The sequence below is a fragment of the Teleopsis dalmanni genome, chromosome 1 (assembly GCF_002237135.1).
Source record: "Teleopsis dalmanni isolate 2A chromosome 1, ASM223713v2, whole genome shotgun sequence".
Taxonomy (NCBI): domain Eukaryota; kingdom Metazoa; phylum Arthropoda; class Insecta; order Diptera; family Diopsidae; genus Teleopsis; species Teleopsis dalmanni.
The window spans coordinates 18,281,486-18,304,087 of record NC_051846.1 but is presented as its reverse complement, the minus strand read 5'-3'; the positions used below and the strand labels follow the sequence as shown (position 1 = coordinate 18,304,087).

The window sequence follows — 22,602 nt, the reverse complement described above, 5'->3', positions numbered from 1 at the left end:
ACATCGCTACCTATAAGATTTACTCTATAGCAATAGTTAAAAACATATTATTGTTTATAATATTACATAGGTCTATAACTGAAGGATTCATTAAAAGTTATGATTGGTAGGAAAACTATTATTATAGTTATATGTTAACATTAATATTATTAAAATAGACAATGGCACATAGTAATCTATGAGATTTACTCTATTATAACTTCTTCTCTTTTACTTCTTACTCTATTATAACTTCTTTACTCTATTAATTAGAATTTTATTTCATTATTAGAGTTTATTAATATTATATGTTATACAATATTACTCAGAGTTTTCATTATTATTATTATACCTAAGTTTTGTTATTAATATAAATAAGATTTATTATTGTTATGTTTATGGTACAGATAAGGATACGTCTTAGTTTATTAGATATATCGTACATAGCACAATAGAGTTAATGCTATTACTACATTATGAAGTAATGAGGCTTATAATATTTTATATGGTAGGTTATAAATTAAGGCTCCATTGAAAGTTAAGGTTAGTAGGAATGTTAATATTATAGAGTGGCACTATTTTAATATATTATTAATTAACGAACTAATGGTACATCGCGATCTATGTCGTTTTCTGTACAATAATATCTTCAATTTTATTGATAGTTTATTACAAAATAATATATTGTTAAATAATTCAACGATAGTTAAATTAAGTTATTATTATTATAGAATAGGTATTAGTTCTTCGTTTTTGCTCTCAAGTTCTTTAATGAGCATTAAACTAAATTGAGCAGTTTTTAACGTATTGTAATTATAGGTGATTATTAAACTATAATTAAATAATAAAACCAAAAAATAACAGCAGGAAATAAATTTAAATGTAAACGAGATTCCAATAATTTTAGAAGCATTGTATAACAATTAAGCTGGATGAGAAATAAGTTGTCCAGTTGGAAGGAATAATATAGATTAGTTATACGTCTTCTGTTGTTTTAATTTTTAAACCTTTTTTGGGATTCCTAAGTATTTTTATTTAGTTCATTTGTATATTTTTAAGTGTTATTATTTTATATAGTGACTTATACGAAAATTCAGAGTACACATCTTAATGACTTTCGCTCTAAGAGAATAAGCGCCTTATTACTAATAAGCTAGTTTTATTTACTGCACTGTGAAATATTATAAATATTGGTAGTATAGTACTAACATGTTATTTCAAAAACAACATAATTTTTCTTACATTAATTTTTATCCGAATTTGTTTTTGGACTTGCAATTAGAATTATTCCTTACTGTGGGTAGACTAAGAGGTTTATAGTCTTAAAAAATCTCTTCCAGTATGTATGTATGTAAAATCTGTAAAAGATACATTCCACTGCGATGTTATCCTAGTTATAATTACTCATTGCAAATATACCGATGATTTCTCCCACGTTTCTCCAGATCCTTTATGTCATATAAAAAATGTGTATTAAAATGATTCAACATTGAAATTATTTTTCTTTCATTACAAATAAAATGATTGAAATTACAGTCGATCTAATTTATGGAAGAACTCGAAATACTTACATAATTTTTTAACGTGTCTTCTTTGCAAAATTGCTTAATTCCAATTAGATTTTGATTTTATACCTAAAAATGTATTTTCTTCAGCTGTTTCAAAACATGTCCTTCTTTCTTACAATTACTGAAAACAGCTGTCGATTACTTTGCTGTCTTTAGAACATCTCATCCATTGTCAAAATAACTGAGATTCTATTGTATATATAAAATTGGTGGTTGTAAGAGAGATACAAAGTACATGAAATATTAAATAATTAATTTAAAAAGAAATACTTAAGTTTTAATAAAGAAAAAGTCCAAGTTAAATTCCAATAAGTTTTGAGTCCAAAAAATTACTCAAGTAAGAATTTATTGGAAATCTTTTCATGCCTGGAACTTTGAAAATAATGGCTTTGTATTGCAACCATTTATATTTTATCTTTAAAAATAAATGCAATTAATATAACATATATTGCGAAAATAAGTGATCATGTTTAGTATAAGTTGCTAGATAACAGGTACCAATACCAGATAGTTTTGCAAGGGACTCTCGCTTAAAGTGTGGTTAAGTTCTATCACAGCTGATTGCTTTAAAATTATTTAGATATAAATACTCTTGTATTGGACCGGAAAATTTCTTCTTCGTTTCAACAGCACTTCAGGAAAAGAAACATTGAAGTAAATATATGTTTTCTGGTGTGGGGTAGTATTCGATCACTAGTATATATATGTTACGTTTTTCTTTTCTTCCTCTGTTCCACAGCTGAAAAAATCTTTCAAATGATAGAAATTCCTACCAAAAAACATAAATTAGTTCATATATATTTTGCATGTTATTTTTTGCTTCTTTCTTGATTTGCTTACTTTACTTCTTGATCCAATTTATCAATTGGAAAATATAATTGATATGCTAGACTTTTCTCGTCTTGAATACAATACCTTTTTATTGTCTTAAGTAAAATCTAATGATGAAATAAATAGTATTTTATGATAGCATACAAGTAATTCACATAAAAGAAAAAAATAAAACCTTAAACGAATAGTAAATATTCTGCCTTCTGAGTCTATGCTGATATAAGCTTCAGGCATAGTTTCTTTTCCTAGCACAGATCTAAGTCGGACAGTCATACAGATGACCATTAATGTTATGTTTAATTCAGGAAAATAATTTTAAGGTTGTATTTTAGTATTCTTTAGTATTTGTATATATTAAATTATAAAAAATATCATATTTCATAAGAAATGTGACACAATGACATAAGAAATAATATATATCATTTTTCAACTTTTTTTAATGGTATTAAAATTTTAAGATAATGTTTCACATATACCGATTCTACAGAATCTAACCTCTAATAGATCTAAGTTCTTCTTTCCTATTTTGAAATTAGGGTCATGTTTATGACTACAGACTACAGATTTCTGGGCTAAATCCTGATAGATCTTATCTCTTCTCTGTTATTTTGATATTACAATCATGATTACGATCATAAACCACAAATTCTAGCCATTGAGCCAGACAACATTTATTCCATGATCTTGTACATTGGCGTTGGACTACTGTTAGATATATATGTAAGAGTACTAGAGACTGTGACAGTTTACGTTTAAACTTCTTTATTCTAGATTCTTCCATTCTATGGGAGTCCTCGTGCAACTTCGCCTCAGCTAATCAGGTATTTGGCTTTCAACTCACATTAAACGCATTAAAAATAGGAGGACTTCAGTCGTAGTTTCGATAATTGAAAGCTTTGAGTAATAAAAGTAAATTGCGATGCTATAATATATATTTTAACGCAATATCAAAGAATTTAATTAAAGCATTTGAGGAATTCTTGTTTATATAAAATTTGAATTTTATTGCTGAAAACAGTTTCATAATCGAATAAAATTCCAAATGTCTAAAATTTTGAATAAATCAACAAAATTGCCGAAAATGCTTTGTACATAACAAAAAACTCAAATGAACAAAAGTTCAAATTGTTAAACATACAAGCGTACACTGCAAAAACGATGGGTGAAATCCACAAAAAAAAATTCATTGGTGTCCGCTTACGAGAACGTTTCCCCAAGAAGCGCCAGCAATGGTCGCAATATTTTTTTTCTCAAAAAAACTTTATTATAAAAAATAAAATAAGAAATATGCATTCAGACTGAAATTGCTTATTAAACATTTTTTCTTTCAAAATTTAAAATTTTTAAATATTTTCAGATTTGAAGTGCATATTTTCATTTTTGTATTGTTAAAATTTTTTTTTTATTTAATTTTTTTCTTTTAAATACTAAATTTTTTTATTTGTTTAAAATTTTCTTATCAATATTTTATGTATGCAAGCCGCGTCGATAACAATAATTTTCAATTTGAGGTGTATAAGAACAACAACAACAACAAGATCATAATATTAAACAACAATTGCTGGATGAACACATGTAGAAATAAATACTAACAAAACAAAAATTTCGTAATAAACGCCACATAACCTAGCCATAAGAACAAAAACAACAGCACTAACAAACGCTACCTAAGAACATAATCAAGACGCAACAATAACAGTGACAACAACAAAAAAAATTTAAATACATAAAATAAATCAATAATCATTATATTTTTAAATGATCCACAATTTATTTCAATTTACTTACAATTCGTCTGCCATTCATTCATTCATTCAATATGACTTTGTTCGTTTCTCTTCTTCTTCTTATAAATAGTTTGTTCATTTTGCGCGCAATTGCCACCATCACGAAAAAAACGCCAATAACAAAAACAACAGGCAAGCCACCAACTGTCAATAATAAATGCAACCAACAGCAGTGACAGCGATGTCCACACTACTACACAGGCACCAACTCCAAACTCCTACAACACACAAGAATAACGCATTTCTGCTGCAGCAACAGCAGCAGTACGAAAGCAACAACAAATGCAGCAAACATAATAAAAATGTAATGGAACGTTTACTTACTTTTCACACAAAAGTTATTTGTACATGAAAATTAAGCAGAGGAAAAAAAACTGAAAGACTGAAACATTGGTTTTATTTTTGCTTATTGTATTTATTATTATTATTTTGATTTTGTTATTAATTTTGTTGTTATTTATGAATTTTTGCTGCTTGTGTGTGTTGTGTTGTGTTGTGTGCAATCGTTCGTTTTTCATATTCATATTGAACAAAACTGAACCGAGCTGAACTGAACTGAACTAAAGTGAAGTGAAGTGAAGTGAAATGAGCTGAGCTGATTGTCAAGTTTGACGTCAATCACCGCTGTGACATCGCGTACCTAAAATTGACGCACAATACAATAAATAAACACTGGCGCGAGTATTTTAAATAAAACTAAATTAAAACAAAACAAAGTAAAATAAAATAAAGTAAAATTAAATAAAATAAAATTAAAGACAAATTCTTATATCAGTAAGAAGAGCAACAATGCTAACAGCTAACGGCGAACGGGAGCAATGACGGGCATAGCATAACATGCGAGTAGGCGCTTGTTGGGGGGTTGGTCAGCGTGTCTGTCTGTGGGTCTATTCATTCATGCGCACCCCATTGGTGTATTCTAAAACACGATCGATCGTTGCTTATTTCATTGCTGTTTTTTGCTGTTTTTGTTGTTTTCGTGATTTTGTTTAAGATTTTCCGTTGCAGCATCGTTTTTTTTTGTTAGAAATTTTTCATTTTCGCAACGTCATTGTTTAGAGTTGTGAAATAGTTTATATATTTATTATTAATTTCTTATATTGCAAATAATCATTTCTAGTTAATCAGTTCATATAAAATAAACTTAGATTTGAAATGAAGTGAATGATCAGAATTGACTTAAGTGGTGGTCATATAGGATGGACTAAACATGACAAATATTTTGCGCGAATAATTTTTTGATTGCCTTTTGTTATATTACAAATAAATCTCCTGATTAAATGTAAAGTTTGTATTTGACATTGAAAAAAAAAATAAACTAAAATAATTAAAACTTACAAAATATAATCCAACACTTCAATTTATTGTATTTAACAATTAGTATATCAATTAAGTTACCTTCATTTTTTGCATATTTCCTTGTCCTTTTCTTTTTTATTACCAAAATACTATTCATGATTTCACAAATATGACTTAATGATATGCACATTTCGTGATCCTTGCAACAGGCGTTAAAATAAATTTTAAGAAACAATTATGTATTATTAGATTGCATAAAGTTTAAAGAAATTTATCATCTACCAAAACTGTTAATTATTATTTCTAGCTTTTTTTCTACTAACACTATCTAAGTTTAGTTTTCAAAGTGGTAAATGAAAGCATATTTAATTAATTAAATTATTTTCATTAAAAAAATAATTATTTTAACTCATTCAAGTAATTTTTACCCAGCAAAACACATGTATTTCTGATTTATTTTCATAAAATCATCTGAATCATTTTAATTTCAAATAAAATTAAATCAAATTAAATTTATTATAAATTAAAAAACACATTCTCTTGAAGAATTCGAAAGTCAAGTGCTAAATACGCACTTTAACATATCGAAATATTTGAAATTGTTTAGTAAAGTGCTTTGCCAAGTTGTTCTGACCATTTGATGCGACATTTTTTTCAGTGTACAACGTGAATTCTTTAAATAAAAGCAATGAACTTGAATTTTTAATAACTGTAATTAAACTATTAAAAATGTTATACATTTACCATATGTTGTAATTAATGAGTGAATAACATTTAAATAAAATTAATTTAAATTTATTGTTAAATGATAAATGTGTGTCGCCACTTTAGGCCAGATAACCAAGCGGTGACGAGCCAAGTCCATTTTAGGTTACAAATAGATGGAATTCCTATGACTGAAAAGCATATGTCCAGCTAACACCTTTCAAATGCCTGCACAAATATAGCAACAAAATTAAAACAACAATAAAAAGTGTTAAATATTTAAAAAAAAAATTATTAATAACTTTTTCACTTTATTTGCGCTTTGCCTGCTGCTAAACTGTTAAACTGTTAAACTGCTAAACTGCTAAACTGTTAAACAGCAATAAAAATGACAAATTCGTATGAGTGAGCACTCAAATCTTATCCAAACGCAAAAGCAAAAGCCAACGCGGACGGACAAGGCGAAAAGTAATTGCAGGAGTTGCTGCACAAAAGCATTTCACTTGACTCGTATAGACAAGGCAATGTATGCTCCACACAATTATTGCATAGCTCGCCTCATGTGTAAGTGCTTTTCCGCTTACTCACACACGCACACACACACACACACACACACTTTGCACAACAACTCCCGCTTACAAGCTTACAAGCGAAGGCTTTACGATTCATTTGACTCGGTTGCTTGGTTGGTTGGTTGGTTGTTCAAGGCAGCCTTGCTGCTGCATGTTGTTGTTGTTGTAGCTTGTGTGTATAATGTGGGCAATTAAATTGTATGTCATTCATTAGTAATTTATACCCTTTTAAAGTGAGCGTCCATGCATTGACATACGCTGAGCTGCTCATTTGTCAGTTAGACTGCTTTGTGGAGGCATCACTTTAAGGCTATTTACTGCTGATGCCGATGCTGAAGTTGAAGCTGAAGCTTTAACAGCAATTGCTGCTGTGATGTGCGGTTGCGCTGCGTCGCCGCTGTTATTATTGCGCTACTGTTGTTGGTGTTTAGTGCTTAGTGCATGGCCAGAGTTGAAGTATCGCATTACATTAATGTACAACGCGTAATCTAATCACGTGTGCAATTACTTTAATGCGTTGCAGTTGCTGAATTTAATTACTCTCCATATGAGCTACTTAATTTATGCAAGAGCAAAATATAACAGCAAAACGAAAAAAAAACCAAATTGAGTAACTAAACTAATAACAATAAATGGCCGCAAAAAACAAACTGCCAAAAATTATTTAGTTACTAGACGCACCGTTGCTTGTTTGGTCTCCGGTCTCCGATCTCGGGTCTCTAGTCGATAGACTTCAACCGCAAAGGCAAATAAAAATAAATGGAAACAGAAGAAAGAGACACAATGCCACTGGCGGCATACAAAATCTGGCGTACAAAATGCGCGTATGGAGCGCATGCAATATGCAGTATGCAGTATGCACTATGCCGTGTGCTTCAGCGATTGTTCGCTTGATCGCTGATAAATTTAACTTGCCATAAAAGTGCACCAAATATGGTCATTAAACTATTGAACATTTCTCAATATGTCGCGTATTGTTTTCTTTTTACTCGTTTTTCACAGTTTTTCATTTTTCATTTCTGTTGTTGCTGCTGGTGTAGTTGTTGTTCTGTTCTTATTTATATACTGTATCTACTTAGCAAGATCTGTTGCTGCTTAATGTGAATACTACAACGAGCGACTCATCCGTCTGATGTGCTAACAGTTAGAGTTGCAAAATATCAGTTAGTTCAGTTTGATGATTTGATGGATGTTTCCGACTTTGGACACATTTTTCTTAGAGGTTTTGTGATTTTTATGCTATACAGATATGCACTGTTAGCTTGTTAACAGATTTATTTCTAATGCAAGTTTGTTATATGATGTTTTTGTACTGCATATTGTAATAAATGGACAGCTTAACTTAATTTTCTGAAAGATCATATGACAACTGTTTTAAAATAGAAGAAATTTTATAGACCCTACAGTGTAAAAGTTAAAAAATTAAGTTAGATATAATTAGATATATTACATGAACGTTATATGCTTATAATATATATGTTTATAATTTTGTTCAAGGTTTCCCTCAAACATTAAAAGAGTAGACTGAGTTTTAATAGACAGATGTAATGACGTGTAGGCAGATAGATAGACGTGCTTTGCTAAATTTATTCATATTATCATGCAAATCAGGAATACATATATGTTTTCGTAATCGGCTTCGTCAAACCCATTAAGAACACCCATAGCATAGTGTTAAGGGTATAAAAATGTTAAAATTACGGGTTAAAACATTGTGCTTAGAGTGGTATAGTGCATTTCTGTAGAAAATGGCAGTAATGCAACAACAAAATGTATGAAATCGGTTTTAACTATTTTTTCGGTATATAGTTTATTGTTGTTCAGTGGTTTTCTCAATGAAATGCACTATGTCTCTTGAACTCCTGTATTGTATATCACATAAAAAGGACTTTATCACTCGAATTTTTATATTACATTTGCTAACAAATTCCCGGAACTAATCATAGTTCGGTCCACATTCTAATACTTTCGAATTAGATTTCTTTCAACCTTCATAGCCATATTAGTTACAAGTTCTTTAAGAAATTTTTAAAAAAAACTGGACTATTCAATTGAGTTTTGTTCCTGACAATCTCTTTCAATCGAAAGAAATATTATATTCATTATAATATTTTTTGTAATATTTGCAACTACTACAATTTCACAACTTTACAATGACAGTTATAGTAAACAGATTTTTCAAAATAAAGTGTTATCGGCTGACTTACAGAATAAATCGTAGACTATGCACTATTTTGTAACTCTAACATGAAAAACGCATTCTTATAAACGCACACGTACTATGAATTCAACAGCAAAATAAACTTCACAAAACAAAACAAACCAACAATAAAAATAATTAAAGCAGAACAACAATAATACCAATAACAACAAAACAAATAAAGTCCAAAGGACATTTTACTGTTTCACTCTAGCATAATTAATGTTTATTAAATCGCTATAAGTCGTCATCATACGACATTGTTTTTTTTTTTGTAAATATGCGTAAAAATGTATGAAGAAACAGAAAATAATAAGAACATAACAGCGACAACAATGCAGTGAATGATGTTAAGAGAATTGACAGTGCAAAAGCAAACGCAACAGCAACAACAATAACAACATTAACAACAGCAGCAATTAAAAGTAATGAAATATAAAGTAAAAACGATAAAAAGCTTTATTATAAATATAAACTTCACCCGCAACTCCTACCTCATTTTGTCTTCTTCACCATAGTAAACTACATATACACGAAAGACAGACATACATACATACAAACATACTTGCATGCATGCAAATGTTTAAGAAGAACAAAACATTTGCACTACGACGATTTAATTCGATACGATTCGACTCGACTCGACTCCACTCAACTTGAATACACTCGCCAAAACTGTAGTGAACTGAACTGGACTATTAACCCTTTTTGCGTAAATGAACGCTGTGTGTATATGTGTGTGTGTCTGATGTTAGCAAGCGGTAGCAGAAGGTGAGGGTGAACACTTACTACACATTGCACTAAAATATTTATATAAAATGGTTGAAATTGTTGGCAGCGGACGGGGCATGGGTTAATTTATTTCTGACCACGGCATATTAACTGACTACGTAGTATAAAACGTTTTATAATGTTTTGCATATGACAATCTGTGTGTGTGTGTGTGTATTTCTGTGTACAAAAAAAAACAAGGAATATTCATGTGTACAAAATTAACATATTTTCAACTGCATACAAGCAAAAGTTCAGAATATGGCTTGTTAATGTGCTTTATTGTAGCTTTTGTTGCGGTAGTTGTGTTGCTGTCGTTGTTGTTGTTGTTGTTGTTGTTGTTATGATTATAATTGTTGTTGTTTATTTAATATGATGTAAAATTGTCCGAGTGGCAATCGCGGCATTTATACACTTAATATGCATTTTATTCCGATGAGTTCAAACGATCGAACTGCAATTAACATAATTTTGAAATAATATATAAAAACAAGAAAAAAATAGAATATAAATAATAGAAATATATATTGTTACTGAATAAAATCAATTTATTTATTATAAGCTTATTATTTTCTTCTTCAGTTTGTAGCAATATTAGTTTGAAAGACAGTTCCTCTGTGGTAGAGTTCAGAAAATTTTGGTGAAATGCATATGCAAAGGGTGTGTTTACTTTACTGTGTTTACTCGATAAGTTCAGCGTAAGAAACTCTACAGCACCAATTAATTGTTGTTTTTTTGATATCTTTTTTGTTTGAAATATTTAATTATCTGCTCTGATTTTGTTTTTTTTTTTGTTTTATAATTTATTTGCTTTATTACCTAATAATTTGTAAATTGTTATGTATTGTGTATATATATTATGTATCCCTTTTATTGTTAGTTTTTACATCATCTTTTTTAGTTCTAAGATGATGCAAAAAATGTGAACTTACTAGTATATATTTAAATTAAATTGAAAATCTATGAAAATTATATTACACACATGAATTCACAAACTATTGATAAATGCTCAAGTGGCAGAAAATTAATTTTCAATGCATAATTTTATATTCATTCGTTACATTTTACTGTGAATTTTATAAAAAATGTTCATAGAATCAGTTTACAATAACAACAATAACTATAATAATAAAAACTAATAATAAGTGAAAATTAAAAACTGTTCATCACGTGCGCGTGAGCAAAACAATAAATTTATTTAGTTCTCGAAGGTGTTAATTTTATTATTATTATACCGACCAAAACTAAAAAAAATCAATAAAACCTGAAAAGTAGCATATAGCAATGTAGGCACTTGTATCAACATTTATAGATAGTGGTAACAATATTTAAAGCAAATAAACAATAAAAGACTGACTGAACGAACGGCAACAAAATGTTTAATTTTTTTTTTTAAATGTTTTTAAATTTAATTATTGTAACCTTTACTATTCTTTTATGAAAAGCGTCTACTCAAGGGTTTATTTGTTACGTAGTAGTTGCCTTTGATTTGATTAGAAAAGCCTAACTAATTGCATCCTACCAATTAACAGCGTCCAGCAAATTTGATGCCATCAAAAGTGTAACAAACAAACAGTCTTAAATACTCCATGACTGTGGTGGGGCTGTGCTGGGCCTGCAGTGTGGCTTCTGTACTTGTAGTTACTTTAAGATGTATCTATGCAGGTACATATACATAAATATCTATGGAAGAATTAATTTATATTGTCTTAATAGAGTTACTAATTTAATTAAATCATGCATTTGGGTTTTAACAAATTAACAGCTTATGTACTTCGAATAAATAATTTACAGAACAGGTTGAATAGGTGGAATATAATATATTATAACACATACTTTTTCAAAAGAATAGTCGAAAAAGTCTTTTAAATACTTAAAAATTTGTAACTTAGTAGAAGTACTTAAAATTTAAAAAAAAAAAAATTGTTGCAACTAGTGATTGCAGCAAAATTTTATAAGATTGAACTTCTTTTTGCGTAATACCCTTACTTTATGAGAACTTCTATAGATTGTTTTTACATTTTATTTTAAAATAAGTACTATACATTTTTTTACATCTGTTTGTTTCCCTTTTGAAAGCTAGCTCGATCGATGCTTTGTTATCGCAAGTTAGTAGTACCGAAAGCCTTCATATTGTTTGTCAACTGGCCCTCCACCGGAGATGCGGACGTTCTATACCGCGTTTGCCACTATTGTTCAGCTCATCGTTCTGTATAATTCGATACGCGTTGTCAACTCATAATGGACCATAGATTGTGCTAAGAATTTTTCTCTCGAACATTTTCTCATCACTGATGGCAATTATAGCAGGACATGGACGATAAGAGACTTGTAGAGAGTAATTTTTGTTTGTTAAGAGAGGGTTTTATTTATCAATTGCCTATTTAGCCCGAAGTAATATAAGTGGGCAAAGGTGATTTTTTGTTGAATCTTTAGGCTGACGTCATTTCTGATGTTAACGTTGGTTTCCAAATAAACGACGTCTTCCACAACTTCGAACTTTTAAAATATAGATTAACTAGATAAAGCATTTTGTGTATTTACACAGTGGTATTGGATATAGTATATAAATTGTTATTCAAATTTTTGTGAATGAATATAAATGAATTATTGAGTATAATATTTAGGAATTAAAAACAACAGTGAGTGAATTCATTTTATGATTTTATTTTTTTATTTAAGTACTTAAGAAGCAATATTAATGAATTTATTTATAAAAAGTGCGACCACATAAAGTTCACCACTACAGCACTTAACTTGGATTCCCATGACGTTCAAATGTCAATGTTATCAATTCAACGATAACGCGTTGTGGCAATTTAATCAAAAATATACTAAAATTATAATAATTATAAATTTCATGCTAAAATCATTATATATAAATACAAAAAATTTAATATTATCACTCATAAAAAATTAAATTAAGTGCATATAAAATATTTACGTGGGGTACGCATTTAAATAAATAAAAATAATAAATGTATTTATTAAGAAAATACCACATACACAGGCATATTTATAAGAACGTATCTGCTCTTATAAATACCGGAGAAGTACGCAGTACTGTCTTCGAAAAAAGACCCAAGCTTATCTATTTGCTTATCTGCATTGTTTCAATTAACGTCATACGACATACGAGTTCTAACGCCTTGGCCTAGCCACTTGAGTCTCGCTCGAGACATACCCAGGCTGCCACCCACCGCCAATTTTTATGTAGTCAGTCTTTGGCTTATCAAATCAAATTTTGATTGTTGTTTTTTATATATATATATATATTTTTTTTTTATTTAAAACGTATAGATTCTGTTTATTTATAGTAAATTTTATAATACTTTCTTTCTTTCTTTTTTTATACGACGTTTTCATCAACTTTTGACATTATCACCAACTTGAAATGTGTTAGTTTTTACGAGTACTCACGTATCGATGAAATTTATAATAACGTTAATTTACGTCACAAAATTAGAGCAATTAAATTTTAGTTTTTTTTTTTATTTTAGAAAACCATAAAAAAATTCTTTTTGTGCTATCGAAACCTATCGAAAACCTCAAGTGTTTTATTTGGTATATTTTTCTTCTACTTACCTTGCGCGGCTATAGATAATATTGATCATAAATATTTATGGCTTTATGGCGTTTATGGGGGTGTTAATGTTATATGGTACAGTGGGAATGAGGCAATACAACTTTATTTGTTTAAACAAGAGTTAACACAATTTTATTAAATTAGTATTTTCCACAGAACTTTTTATTACTGATAATTTGAAAAATTGTCATAAAGCTTTGAAATGAAAAATTTCAAATAACATTTACTTTTTAATGATGCATACATGCACAGTGGTAAAAATGTTGCTCTGCTACTGCCTAAGCAACATGCTTGCAACATACGGCGTTATCAACATCAACCACAATAGAAAAACATGGAAACAATTCTATTTTATAAAATGTTGCTATGCACGCATTAAGCCACGCATGTATGTCTCACTTATTTTTATTTCCTTTATTATTATTATTGTTGATGTTGTTGTTGTTGTAGCGTTGAGGTAAATTGCATTTAAATATGCATTTAAATTCTTTTCAGCCTTAAACTAACGATAATATGCGCCAAAATAATGCACCACTCAAATTTAATGACGTTGTCTTTCTACTTCCCAGCTTAGATTTGCTGACGGAATTGCAACTGTAATCTACATTAAGCCCGAGAGTTAGTTTAATGGCAGTGACTAGTGTTCGTCTGATTATGTCCTTTGGAGCTAAAATTGTTTTCGAGTCTCAAACCGGTCGGTTAGCGCAACAATTGCTTACTTTTATTCTAATGGATTTTATTGGCAGTATTCAAGTGCGTGGGCAAAATAGACTGACTGTGTTGCAGTAAGCGATATTATTAAACAGTCGCAGTGCCGCTTTCAAGAATTTGATGGAATAAAATTTGTAATCTTAATTAAAATTACAATAAAAACTTCAATTTATTATTTGAATAGCAGCAATTAACAAAAATTTCTAACTTATATGATTATAAACTGATATGTAGTGAATAAGCTTCATAACAAATTGAAATAAAACTTAAAAATTTGATATAAAGTTAAGATTACGTTTACACTATTATAATTAACTTAACATTTGCGCAACATTAAGTACCATTTCTTATATAAAATCTACATAGTGTAAACATGGTACAAGTCAATAAAGAGCCTGGCACAAATCCATTCACTTGCTATATAATATGAAAACACAATATATGTATGAAGTCTTCTGAATTTTAGAAGAATAAAGACTTGGTCAGCTGTTCTTAAGCAATAATCAGATTGTTCTTCAATACATGGATGATTCATACTTATCAACTACTATTTGGTATTCTCAGACCTATAAGTTAAATGGTGTATATAAGTTTTTTACCTTTGTGTTAGGCCATACGATCTCAACCTAACTTATTACTATGTAATTTACCTAAAGGATATTGCTATATTTTATCCTTTTATTTTTTTCTATAGGTTATATTTGAATCCACTTAAGTTCATGATGTGTTGAGAAACCCTTTTTAGCTATTAAGCAAAGAAAAATTTTTGAAGAGGTGATCGCAGTTCGTTGTGGTTATTTTTTATGTATTTTTATTTTTATGCGGCGTATGTCATGTAACGACGTAGATGTAGTCTGATTTCAATTATTCTTGACGATCCCACGACTGTGCGTTCAAACTTGATATATAAACAAATGTTAATAATACATAGAAATAAATATTTAGGTCTATTATTATTTATTATTGTTAGAAGATGTGGCACTGCGACCGTTGGGTCTATTGTACCCCCTTCTGGGTTTAGAGTAGGTCTCTAAGTATAGCATCTACTTTACAGAGTTTTATTGCCTCTTCCGTAAGAATATACATTTCTAGGAGCCTATCCCGTACGTGCATTAGTGCAGTGCATTTTAGGTCTAGCATAATAAGAATAAATAATTTCCTTCCACTTTTTTTTAAATTCCGTAAAATTTCCTAAACTGACAAAAAAAGAATATACTTCTCAAAAGAAAGTAGTCTTTATTATTACAAAAACTGTTGTTCAAAAGAATGTTTAGTTGTTTTAATAATAAAAAATAAATACAAATAAATATATATGAAAAGTACTTATTTCCCCATCCTCAACATGAAAATTCGCCTGAATTATTGCCATCAGCAACATGTTGCTTAGTAGTTGCTTAGTTCAAATGTTTACGATTTTGAAACATTAAAATAGACATTTAAACATTCATTTTTCAATTTTTCAATATTTTTATTGTCTTTTTTTAAAAAATTAATGCATTTTAAGCTAGTAAAATAAAATTTAATGTAATTGCTACTAAAAAATATAAATAAAAAAACGTTTGTATCTTAGCAAAGCGAGTTGTCAACGCATGAAATCACTCTTGAATGCTGGCATTTGCGTTTGGGTTTACATTGGCAAGTGAGTGTCTGCAAGTGCTGGTGCTCATCATCAATGTTACTAGCACGCTGCGTGTTTGACTCCTTGTCCAGCTGTCCAATTGTTCCGATGTGCGAATCTTCGATGGTTGGAATGTCGGACTGTCTGTTCGTGTGTCTGTATGGACTGATATCAGCTAATTTAGAACATTAATTTATGCAGCCATGTTGCCGATGACGTGTGCATTTGTCAAAATAACAGCTTCGCGTTGCTATCACAGCTTCGCGACAGTTTTAACTATGTTGCTTTGCTGATGTTGATGCTTTAACTGCCATTAATGTTGCTGCTGCAATGATTTAGAAATCGAGCAGTGCGTATTGAGATACATGCGTACTCATTTTAAAAACGGCAGCAACTGATTAACATTTGATTTAGGCAATTTAAATGCAATTGCATTTAAGACTTGGTAGAAGAGCTGAATCTACAGTATGAATGTTGCTGCTGCTGCTGTTGTTGTTGTTGTTGTTGTTGTTGTAAATTTGTTAAAATTATTATTAATGTTAGTCGGTGTCACATTATGGGTAGTTAAAAAAATATATTTTATTATTTTTAGTCGGTGTTGTATGAACGAATAGTTTAAAGCTGCTATTGGCATTGCCAACTTATATATTTGATAGATTTTTAAGTATTATTGAGGTTAAATACGTCATATATTAAGTCTTCAGGCACTTTAAATACATTTAAGAAACATTAATTGATTTGTTTATATATTAAAGATACAACAATAATAATATTATATACAATTTATTTATCGTATGCAATAATTTATATGTGTATTGTATATGTATTGAAGTTTATGGCAAAAAATGTTTCATATCTTAAGGAAACACCTTGTATTATTATTTAAAATACCTATCCTTTGATTTTCGAAATATTTTCTTATTATATGTATAGTCATTTTATTTCCGTTTCATTGTCATAGAAACATGACTACTAGGATTTTCTGTTAAATATTGCTTTGCATTCAGTCGCTCACAATAAGTTTAAGCTCCGCTTTACATTACTCGATACAACGACTAATTGACTTAACAATAACAACAATAACAATAATGGAAACTACCGTTTACAACTTAATTTTAAGCCGAGCCGCATACCTAAGCCGACAATAGTTTATTCAATGGCCAAAAAGACAGACAGCACGCACCATTGGCTCAAGCTGTGGTTCATTGTTGTGAGCCTCGCTCTCAACTCAATCAACAATTTGACAGTAGATTTGTTGTGTTATTGTTGCCACCCCGAAACAATGTGGTTAACAAGCAACAGGGCGGGGTGCTGTGCTGCAGCTTAACTATTTACATATAAATGCCACAATTGCCGTGTGTATTTGGCACAATAAAACAAACAATGACAAAGCGAACAAAATTAGATACAAGCTTACGAACTCATAAATTAAAATATCTGTAAATTTGTTGTTTAGCCTATTAAAATTCCTACAAGTCTTAAGCCAAAACATATGTTAATAGCGTATTAAAATATAAAATAAAATGCAAAGAATTATAACAAAAAAAATAAAAAAAAAATTATTGAATTGCCTATCAATACAATTCTTTGTAGCTACCAAAGTGGAAAATATTGTAAGCGATAAGTAAAATGAAAAAAAAAAATATTTTACATATTAAAGCAGAAAAAACGAATATTTGATAAGATCGAAATCTTACCTTATATACGAAAATTATTTATGATTAGTTAAGCACGCTATTGTTGTGGAAATCTTTTGTGTACAACGAAACTTAGAACTTATTTAGGATTTAGGTTTTAGGTTTTAGGCATATGACAATTGTCTTTTAGTTAACGTAAGTTCCACATTATAAACACACGAATATATACACATATACACACACTGAACATACCTTTCAGCGTTGAAAGTATGCTTAAATTTAAAATTTTACTTGCCTTGATTTTGGTTTGCTTTAGACAAAGTTTATCAATATTGATATTGTCAATATTGATAATAAATAACAACAATGACAACAATAACAACAACTACAACAAAATCGAATAACAATAAAATCAGCATCGCAACATTGCATCAACGAAAATAAATAAAAAAAGTATAAGCAATGGGGAGGACTCTTCAGAAAAAAAATATCAACAAAAATGTGCGGATTAACTTTATTGTTGTTGTTGTTTCTTTGTGTTTAGTTTTAAGTAAAATAACAGCAACAGCAACAGCAACAGTTTTTAGTGTGCAGCGTTGCCATACTCCCGCTTGTTGCGTTGCTTACTGTTCAACTAAATGGTTAGAAAAAAAATTAAAAAATATAAAGAAAAATAATAAATGGCATTGCTGCAGACATATGGACAGACAGTGATTTTGTGTAGTTTAGTATTAAGTTAAACATCTTCTTTTGGATTTGACACTTGACGTTCCTGCACTATTTCAGCCACTTTAGTTAACTTGTCTCTTATTGCTGTTATTGTCGTTGTTGCTGTTGTTTTTGCAGACTTTTATTTCGATTTGTTGCAGTTTTAGTTTTAAGCTGCTTTTGACAAGTTGCCGCCAACTCTGAAAAGTGTCAACTCTAATTGCCATGCGTCATTTAGCGTATTTATTTAGGCTTTTTAAGCGTTTTGACTGTTTCTCTGATTTTTTATGTCTTACTTTATTTTATTTTGTTGTTTTTTTTTTATTAGTATAACTAGCTACTACAAGGTTTAAAGTTAGTTATTAACAATGAAATAGTGTTCTAGTGTTTTTCTTACTAAATAAACTAATTTTGTAACTCTTTTTTCTTCCTCTTCTTATTAAGCATGCAGATCTGTTAATATTTTTCTGGACAATATTTTATATTTATTTTCTCTTGCATTAAGGTTTTCCAAAGACTTTCCATTGAGTTCTGTTTCCATTTACTAAGCACACATCAATGTAAAAATCGTTTAAAAATTATTCGCGCACTCCTCAGCACACCCCCTCGTTGCGAACAGAAATCTAAGTAAAAGCAGCTAAATCTTTTAACTTTGTCTGCTCCACCAAATTTCATGCTGTCCATGTGCAGCTCACAGCTTCGCTTACTTCGCACTTGCAGTCGTCGCTGTTAGTTCTCTGCGGCTGGCTCTGTTCAATATTGCACATCAATGTTTGTGCAGCCGTGCTTTGTTGTTGTTGTTAGTGTTGTTGTTGTTTAAATATTAGCTGTACAAATACTAATAAAATTTCGGTTAATTTTTAAGTTAATACTGCTTGTTGGTCAATTTTCAATGTGCTTTACGCTTCGCTGTTATTGATTTTGTTTTTGTTTTTTGTAATGTCACTTCAGTTTCTTTTTTCTTCTGTTGTTCTTGTTGCTGTTGTAGTTTTTCGTCATTTTTTGCTTTTAACAGCAATTTCACTTAATCTAATGAATCTGTTAACAAGCAGCGCGCATATAAGCACATAACGTCGTAGCATATTGACGCTTCTTTTTTGTGTTGTTTATTTTGATTTTTGTTGGATTGAGGATTTTGTGGATTTTAAGATAAATATTTAAAATTACATAAATTAAGTGTGTTTAGTATTTGTTTATTGTACGCTTTTTATTTATTCTTTTTTCTGTGCTTATATGGAACTTCACTTATTCACTGCTTATGGATTAAATGAATGGAATGTACTATTTTTTGGTAAATTTGTTTTTATTGTATTAAAATATAATTTATATGAAATGGAAGAGAAAGTTACAGCTGAGTGTCAAGAAAATTTTAACTGTGGATCAAAAAAGTATTTCTAGTTTTCTACTCCATCAAATGTTTGTGAAAAGATGTGGGGTTCGTTCCGATTCCAGAATTAAAGTGCGTTCAATACGCTGTAGTTTGGTTATCAGCTCTAAGTAAGAATTATAACATTTAAATACTTAACAGAGTTGAAAGAACAACTGACGTTGACTTCATGGCAATTCTATAAAGGTACTTTATATATGTTGCAAATGTGTACTGTTTTATACTTCACCCAAAAACAATAAATTTCAATAATAACCTTTAACATTTTCAACATAAAAAATTAATTTCATATACAAATTTGTAAATTTGCTTTAATAGCAATAATTTGAAATATACTCTTTTTTTACTAACTTTATTGTCTACATTAAATATGTTGTTAAGTATGGTAAATAAAAGAAAAAGAGTAGCATAAAATTTAAGTTTGCAACTCTGCTGAGGGAAGTTAAAATAAATACCGAAATCACGAAGCAAATCAATGAGTCCCTGGGCAGGAAAAAAGTCCACATACAAAGCACACTTCAGCACAAATAACAGAACAACAACAGCTACTAAAAACTGAACAGCACAGAGTAAAAGAATGAAAACAACAGTAAATGCAAACGTAACAGGAAAAGGGAAGCCTGTTGAGTGGCGAACTTATTTCCGATGTCAGTTTATAAAATCAAACAAACTACAATATAAAAGAATTCAAAATTCCAGCAAAGTCATTCCGTTGTGTTCTCACCGCACACCTTACAAGCACTTCATCCACTCTCCCGCTGCTGGTCTCCTTAGTCAATTGCTTGATGTTAAGGCAACTATTTTTCTTAGTAGTTGTTGCCGAAGTTTTATATAAGTACTTTGTGTCTGTACTGACTCGCTTATGTTGATATAGTTGTTGTTTTTGTTGTGGGCAGTAATGTCCTACTTGTTCGTAATTTGTCTGATTTTGTTTTTGTTTTTTTTTTATTGTGTTGAGCTTTACTTGACTGTAGCGGAAAGCACTTCAGCTTTTACTTTTCAGTTTTCTAATTCTTGCTTTGCTCTGTTAATGTGTGTGTGTTTATGTTTTATGTTTGATTTTTGTTACACATACGCCTTCTCTTCTGTTGCGCACATTGACAGCATAAAATTGAAATGAAATGAATTGCGTTGCCAAAACACAAATATGTTAGCTGTTAAGTATTAAAGGATCGAGAGCCGACAATCGACAATCGAGAATCGACAAACGCCAATCGACAGCAATGAAAAAGCTAAAGCACACACAAGTGCTTGTTGGTATCAAAACAAATGTTTTTTTTTCGTTATGCATTTGTTTTGTTATTGTGTGGATAAGGGCAAAATGATAAAACAAGACAAACAAACGAAAAAAAAATTAAAACAAAAGGAAAGAAAAACATATCAATGCGGAATGATAATAATACATAAAATTTTAAAGAAATTAAAATATAAATATAAAATGAAAATGAGGATCAAATCAAAATCCGGTCGTCGTGGTATGACGACGTGTGGAATGAAGTAAATTGATACTTTGAAAGATGTGCAGGGTTCCCACGTTCAGTTCGATTTAGTGGTGGAGTGATGGTGTGCTGTTCTTGTTGGAATAGTGGTGTGTTCATGATGAAGACGGTGACAGTAACTACACCAACTACACCGACTACGCCAACAACAAAAAAAACATCGTTGCTTGTTATAAGCTTTTTTTTCCAAAAGAAGGACATGTTACATGGTTAACATTTTGCGGTTTGTGCTAAAGCAGATATATGGGATATGGGTTGTCGATGTGCAATAACCCAAGTATGCTTAAAAATGAAAAGAACAAAATAAGTCAAAACAAAACAAGAAGACTTAAGTGAAAAATAACTCTGCACCGCAATATGCAGACGTTCTGCAACTCCCACAATCTGCGGTTTGGCAAGTGCAGCATTCACTTTTTGCCATTCTGTTCTTGCGTTTTGAGCGTTGCCTGTTGAATCTTGAGTGTTGAGTGTTGATTATTGGCTCTGAGTCTCGAAGCCTTTCTTTTCGACTTTATCAGCATCTGCGTGTTGCCGTTCAGAAACCGCAAAATGATCATCGTTTTAGCTTTACGACTTTATGATTTTATGGATATTAAAGTCGCAATAATTTTGCAAATTCTTTTTGTAATTTTGGTTTTTTTGTTTGCTTTGCTTAACAAATAAATATTTTTCTATATCTCAATATTCACTTCGTAAGAAACTAGCAGGCATAGAACCGACACGAATCGATAATATTCAAAATATAAATGTGTTTTTTTTTTCGTTTAACACAGACAGGTTGTCGTTCTAACTAAATTATTTTTGTTGTTGTTGTTATAGTCGTTGGCGGTATACATAAAATCTAGTTGAAAACTCAACAGCTTTAGTAGTTCTTTGGTAGATAAAAGATAAGTGGCAATCAGCGCTTCCACATATTATATTTATAAAGTTTAATAAAGATGACGACAACGCTACGTAGATAAGTAATAATTAATAAGTAGTAAAATAAAATTAAAAAATTAAATAATCAAAAAAATTAAATAAAAAATTTTATATTTATTTTAAATTAAAACTCGTCTAAAAGAAATAAAACCGGGTTGAAAAAAGCTAACAGCGAGGCTGTTAATTACTTATAAAAAGTTAAAAATTAAGCATGAAATTAAATAAATTTTTTTTATTGTATTTATTATAAATGTACACTGATGCAGATCTAAATGAGCTATAATATATTAAAGTAAAATAAATTTTAATATATGTATATATGGTATATATATGTATAACTATACAGGCTTACTAAGTTAAACTCAAAATCTTGTATCGTTCAAAAAAATCCAACACAAAATACTCAAAAAATAAATTCAAATTCAAATAAAAACTTCTCACAAAAAAGTTAAGTAAAAGAGAAAAAAAAATTCTTATTAAGGCAAGCAAAGCAAATCAGCCCGCTGCGATCCACCGCAGCAACAACAACTTTAACGTCAACGTCAACGTTAAAGTCAAAGGCATGCGCAGCTAAAACACCTGTCAAACCGGCCAGTCGAATGAAGAGTACAAGTGAATTGTGTATCAAGTATAAGGCATTCTGGTTAAGCAGTACAAAAACAAGATGGTCAGTCATTCAGTCAGCATCTTTAATGCCGCCGACGCCGCCAACAATGCAAAGAACAACGATGATAACAACTACAAACCAATAAAAAAATGCAGGGACAAATATCAATGTACTTAAGTAGTCCAATGAATGATATAAAAATATGTGTGTAACAAT

At 30.0% G+C, this 22,602-nt stretch overlaps 1 protein-coding gene across 1 annotated transcript in view; it reads left to right on the top strand.

Moving 5' to 3' along the window:
- LOC119670655 (zinc finger E-box-binding homeobox 1) overlaps nt 1-22,602 on the top strand; it is an 88,073-nt gene that overhangs the window by 725 nt on the left and 64,746 nt on the right. The window lies entirely within an intron of this gene.